Source organism: Carassius carassius, chromosome 16 (genome assembly GCF_963082965.1).
Source record: "Carassius carassius chromosome 16, fCarCar2.1, whole genome shotgun sequence".
NCBI lineage: Eukaryota > Metazoa > Chordata > Actinopteri > Cypriniformes > Cyprinidae > Carassius > Carassius carassius.
This window is the reverse complement of record NC_081770.1, coordinates 20222665-20229624: the sequence shown is the minus strand read 5'-3', so window position 1 is coordinate 20229624 and position 6960 is coordinate 20222665.

Genomic DNA, 6960 nt, shown 5'->3' with positions numbered 1-6960 from the left:
AGTTATATTGAAATTAGAGAAACATAATGCCGTTTACTGGGGCTCGATATAAAACTCACTAGTTAGGCTACTTCCTTTTCTAAGTCAGTCAGTAAATGAAAAATGATGAAAAAATGATTAGTTTAGCATCGTGATGGATTTCAAGGGACAAGATCTGCATCTGCATTTTAAGCTCTACTTAAGTATTTTATCATATTTAAAGGAAATCCTTGGGGCTTTCGGGGGGAAAAAGGCAGCAAATCCATTCTTGGATTCCATCTCCAAGTACCTTAAGCACAATCCCAGGCAGGCTGTAAAAATGATGATTTAATGGTCTTTAGAGACATATCTGTAAGATTTCAATCCAAGCCCTGTAGCTGCCTGGTTTGTGCGCTACCTATTGAAATTGAAATGCCTCCAGTTGACAGAAACAGATCAGAATCTCGGGGAGAAAGTAGGAGTATCCACATAATTGTCCCTCGGCCAATCATGGCTCTCTGTCCACTCGCCTGACCGTGATTTAAGATATCATTTTCAGGGTGTGCGTTCACCACAGTTATGACCTAGAGTAACACCAGGAGCAAAACATGGGCTGTTCGGTTTTACAACTGGAAATCAAGAGCATGGCTTATTTTCTTTTTTCAGTGAGCAAATTCAGTAGGCCATTAAGCAGGCCTAAAACAATTCACACTTTTTTTTTTTTTTTGGTTTTCTGAACAATAAACAGTTGATTTAATGACTCAAAAATGCTATTTAGTTACCAGTGTGCATAAAAACAGTTGGCTGCACAGTATTATTGGTTGGGCCGAATCATGATCCTTTATAAAGCATCTGATAATGAGAAAACACCCCCGTTATTTACTTGCAAGTTCTCAGTATGCTGACGTCTTATTTCTGTTAAAAGGTTGTTCAGTTCATGAAGTCCTCAGTTCTTTTGGCCCATGTGTGTGGGAGCCATGACTGGAGGAATCTGAAAACACAGACGCTGCTATGTTTGCGCTCATTAACTCAGCTATTGTGTCCACTGATCCTCGTGCGACTCCCCCATGTCTGTCCCAGTTGAAGTATTTGTGTCTGGAGTACCGGCAGCTATTCAGAAATACAGAAGTTCTTGTTCGCATTAGTTGTTGTTACTCTCCTTGTGTGTATTTTCTTATTTATTTGCTCGTTTTAGTTAGTTGGTATTACATTACTTTTCATTTCATTTTAATTTATTTATATTTATAAACATAAATAGCATAAATGTTTTTTTTTTGTGAACTTTTGTGTAATATATATTAAAGCTTTGTAATTTTTTTATTGTGTTTTATAACATTTAAACAATTTTATTTAGCCTAGTTATTATTATTGATGACTAATTAATGAATAATTCATTCATTAAAAATGAATATTTTATTTTCAACCAAGTACTATTTTTGTGATTGTAAAGGATATTGTGATTTGTTAAAATATTATTAATATAAGTTTTTTAGCAGTCTTCACTGTCACTGGTTCCTTCAGAAAAATAACTCTAATATGCTGCTTTGCTGCTTAAGAAACATTTCTAATTATTATCAGTGTCAAAAACAGTTATGCTGCTTAATATTTTTGTAGAAACTGATACTTTTTTTTTGGGGGGGGGGTGTTGATGAATAGAAAGTTCAAATGAACCGCATTTGTTTGAATCTTTTGTAACATTTTAAATGCCTTTACTGCCACTTTCAATATATTTAATGCACCCTTGCTGAATATTGTCTCCCGTTTTGATTGGAAATGTACATTTATTTCTACTTAGTGAGATAATCAGACAAGATTCGCATTATAAGAAATCGTTGCCATTCCACACTGTTTGTGAACACACTTAATTTTAGCAAACACTGTTATTCTGTTATAAGTGTAATATTTTGCTCCAAAGAGCTCTCATTGCATCTGAGTCAATGTTTCATGTCTATAAAAAACACTATTCCCCAGGCCAAAACATTAGACTGGGACTTCCTCCGTTCTTGAGTCATACACTAGTTTAGGTTTGAACAACTGGACTCCATCATCAACACCCATCTGCTGGCGTCATGCATCAGACAGAACAGTAATATACTGTTGATGTGAGCTATCCACACCAGCTGGAAGTATTGCTTCACTTGAGGTGAAGAAACACACCGTGTTCCTGATAACAAGGCCTATTTTCAAAAACTAAAATGTCATCATTTACTCATCGTCATGTGTTTCGAAACCCAGCATACTTTCATCCAAGGAATGCAAAAAGAAATAAAAGCAGAATAGTGTTGTACAATTTCTTTACTGTACAACGAAAGTGAATGGTGATCAAAGCTTACAGCAATATTTGCAGTAAATTAGGATCTAAATCTGTCTGTTCCTATCTAATGCCTTTAGAAGTAATCAGGGAGAGTTTTCTGGTAATATTCTGGCTCTTTTGGAGTTTGACAGCCCTTGGTCACTATCCACTTTAAATGAATGGAAAAGAGCGGCTTTGACATTGTGCTAAACATCTGCTTTTCTGTTCCTCAGAGCTGATTTATTTATAGTTTGTACCCTGTTGCTGCTGGAAATACCCTTCTTTGGTGGCACAAAGCCATGGTGAAGTTAGATTGTTATCTGTTAGTTGGAAGGTATAATAACCAGTCCAGATTATTCAATTGGACTTGGTCAGGCCTCAGCGCATTAAAAACATTACAGTTGCTTTACATTACAGACCAGTTATGGCTTTGATGGTGCAGATAAGAGGAAATGGATCTGGATGTGTTTCGGGTTCTCATGCATAGCAGGCGAAGATGTCAACTCGAGGGCCTGTCCTGCAGACAGATCGTGTATCATAAGCCAACACTGTGGCTGAATTTCAGAGAAAATGGAGCCCATATGGGCAGATGAGAAGAAATGGGATTTTAGGAGACATTCAATCATTTAGCAAGACTACAAGAAAATAAAATAGTGTTAAGTTCATTTCTAGGTAAATTTGGTTGAAATTTGGTGGAAATGGAAATACAATATATTAATATATTTAGTTAATTATCATTTGAAAATAAATCTCAGTATGAAAAGGCATTGATACAAGTGTTGTTTTAATGTAAGACATACGTAATAGAATCAAGTCAAATCCTATCTTTAGTTTTAGACCACACAGCGAGACATAGTGAGATCAGGCAGTCTACAGATAAAATCTCTGCTTGGTTTACTGTACATTGCACTTGACTGGAACATTTAGTGGTTGCATAACTTCCGATGCATACTGTTGTCTAAATCTATTTTACTTGAAGCAAAATGCAATTGCTTGCACCTGTTAACCTTAAGCATGTGGTTTTGGTCAGTTTACAGGAATAGTGTAGCCAAAAACAACAATTTTGTTATCATTTAGGCCTACTCACTCTCCATATCATTTCAAACCCATATGACTTTCTTTCATGTGTAAAACAAAACAGGAGATGCTTTGCAGAATGTCCAAGCTGCTCATTTCCATATATCTCAAGCGAATAAGAACCACAGATGATCAACAGTTTGGTCATCATTTACTTTCTTTATATAGGAAAAAGCCACTTGAATATTCCACTAAATGTCTCTGTTTGTGTTCCAAAGTCATCCGGGTTAGATGCTTAAACAACACTTTGAAGGTTTTCCTACTCTGCTTAAAGGGGTACTCCACCCCAAAATGAAATTTTTGTCATTAATAACTTACCCCCAAGCCGTTCCAAACCAGTAAAAGCATTGATTAATGACTAAATTTGTGGCGAATGTCAGAAGGACTAGCTGAGTTGAGAGTGCTCTCATCAGTAACATGAGCACTGAGCCCCCGCTGATCACGTGGAGCTGATCGTCTCAGAAATAGGCGATACCAATTTTTAAATAGGCACTGTCTTTATAAATAAACTGCAGATTTGAGTTTTAAAAAACTACATTCTCGCCTGAAATACTTTTAAAACTACATTTCATGACACAATAACAGTATGTAACAATAAAACGTCATATTCATCGGGAAGAAGGAGGCGGGAACCGGCGGACAATCAAATGAAACTTTAATAATCAAAATAAACACAAAACAGCGCAACAGCCCCTCGCGGACGACTGTTGCTCTCAAATAAAAAGCAAACACAAAATAAAGTCCAGGCCTGGTCCTCTCTCGTCCTTCACTGTCGTCGCTCCGGTTTGATATCCCTCCATCTCCTCCGTGGGACTCGAGACCGGCGAGTGTCGCAGGTGTCGCTCATCTCCAATCACTCCACCGGCCTCGCTCCTGTTCCCACGTCCCTCGGCCCCGCCCCACTCGTCACATACCCCCATCGCCCCTCGCAGGCCGGGGGGTACTCCCGAGACTGCGCTCTACCCCCCCCCCCCCTCCCTCCGGGGGGACCACTCACAGTGACCTGCGGGAACCTGGGGGTAGGACAGACGAGGCGAGAGAAAAGGAGATGGAAGGAGGAGCGACACAGACGAGAGAGGGGAGAGAAAAAAAATAAAAATCCGGTTCCCAGGCGCACTGCTGCTCGGCCCTCCACCAGCTGGGTGATCTCCTCCGCGGTGCCTGGCAGTGGCACTGGACGGCCCTCGGCGGACGGCACGACACTCCTCCGCCGTCCGGTGGACGGCGACGGCTCCTCTGGTTTTGGGCAGCCGGCAGGAGTCCCCTGTTCTCTGCTCCACCGGATTCCTTCACGGAGGCAGCAGGCTCCAGCCCCCTGGCAAACGGCGCCGACTCCTCCGCTCCCTCACGGACGGCAGCCGCCCCTCCACATCACGGGCGGCCGGCAGCGAGGTCGTCCGTCCCCGGCAACTCACTCCAGCCCACTGCCTCGAGCGTCCATGGCGGCATCCTCCTCGCCTGCTCGATGGCACCGCGGATTCACCACAGCGGCGAGGGATCTTCAGCAGCGCATCCCTCATTCTCCCGGGCTTCGGCACCACTGTAACAATAAAACTTCATATTCATCGGGAAGAAGGAGGCGGGAACCGGCGGACAATCAAATGAAACTTTAATAATCAAAATAAACACAAAACAGCGCAACAGACCCTCACGGACGACTTTTGCGCACAAATAAAAAGCAAACACAAAATAAAGTCCAGGCCTGGTCCTCTCTCGTCCTTCACTGTCGTCGCTCCGGTTTTATATCCCTCCATCTCCTCCGTGGGACTCGAGACCGGCGAGTGTCGCAGGTGTCGCTCATCTCCAATCACTCCACCGGCCTCGCTCCTGTTCCCACGTCCCTCGGCCCCGCCCCACTCGTCACACAGTAATATTTAGAAAATTATCCAAATAAATGGTGGTTAAAATCACAATGCTGCGTGAACTCAACCAATCAGCATGCTCAGTGCCAAAGGCCCACCCCCAAAAGCTACGGACCTTTGAAAAAGTACTACCTTGCGAATGAGACTTTCTGAGGGCCATTTTATTACCTGAAACTTTTTAGATCCTGGTTCCTGCGCTGGAAACACACAGAGTACCGGCCCAAAGTCCCTAGTTAAAGTTCCAGTGGTGGAAACATGGTTTAAGATTGTGAAATGCAAAGGCAGCCTATCTTTTCCATGTTAAGAGGTCGTGTCCATTCAGTAGCCTACACATGCAATTTCTGGAGAATAAATAAAACACAAACTCAAGTGAAGAAGTTTCGCATTTCGCTTCATTCCAAAGTTCAAGTTCAAAAAGAAGATTAATCATGACCTCTGAATTAACACAAGCTTAAAAGCTGGAGACTACTATAATTTTGGATTACTTGTGTTTTGGATATACTATTCATTTTATGTTGAATGTACATAATTGTTTAAAAAAAAAATAATAATAAATTGAAAAAAAAAACTTGGGAGAGCATCACGTCATATCACGACCGCTGCAGTGTCCAAAGAGATTTATAATCAGTGATGCTGCGGCGCGCCGCAGTCTATGTGTTTTGTACAATACTAAATGAGTTTGAATGTCATTCTTGCGTGACTTTAAACCAAGCAACACTTCATTTACCTCAGGTCATGACAATAAGCCTACAAGAAACTTAAATCTGTAAACACAAATAAGGGTCATCCATGATAAAGATCATTTTTGAGTATTTTGAATAATGCTAAAATGGTTTCATTTTTAATTATTTGTTTACATATGCTGTTTTTATTGATTTTGTCTCGTCTTGAAGTCTTGTCTCGTCTGGTGTTGCCAGACAAATTGCTTTCCGCTAAAGTCTTATCTAATCTGTCTGCTAAAAGGATACTTAACCCCAAAATGAACATTTTGTCGTTAATCACTTATCCCCATCTCGTTCCAAACCTGTAAAAGCTTTGTTCGTCTTCAGAACACAATTTAAGATATTTTGGATGAAAGCCGGGAGTCTTGTGACTCTCCCATAGACTGCCAAGTAAAATATACTATCAAGGTCCAGAAGAGTATGAAAGACATCATCAGAATAGTCCATCTGCCATCAATGGTTCAACCTTAATATTATGAAGCGACGAGAATACTAACGACTTCGACTAACAATTCGTAGCAAACCGTAGCACCATTTTGGAAAATATCCACTGAACGCAAGCAGCGTATGCTTTTCTGTGTACCTTTAAGACATGGTGTAAGCAGTCGAAAGCTGCTTTTAGCTGTCTTTCATCAGGTTCCCTTACCGTATTCACTTAGCAAATAGAGGCTGCAATGCTTAATGTATTTAATAGCAGATCCTGACAACATACTGCATTTAACTTTACTGCTCTGCGTGTGTCACACTACACTTAATTACTAATGCTTTGATACCGTCTGGGTTGCACTTCCTGCAAAAGCGGCCTGTAAGGACACAAACTATGAACAAATTAGGGGCGCCACTCATAATGAGTATGACAACACAAGTGACGCACAAGTGGTGATTCTCTAGAGATGGAATTTTGAATAAAAATGATACATCAGCTATGAATTTATTCCAGGATGTGGCAAACCTTCTAAGTTAGACATAACAACAAGATCGCCTTACTTCTACATGGTGTACAGTGTGGAATTACTTGAACACCCAAACAAACAGAACTTTGTTGCTT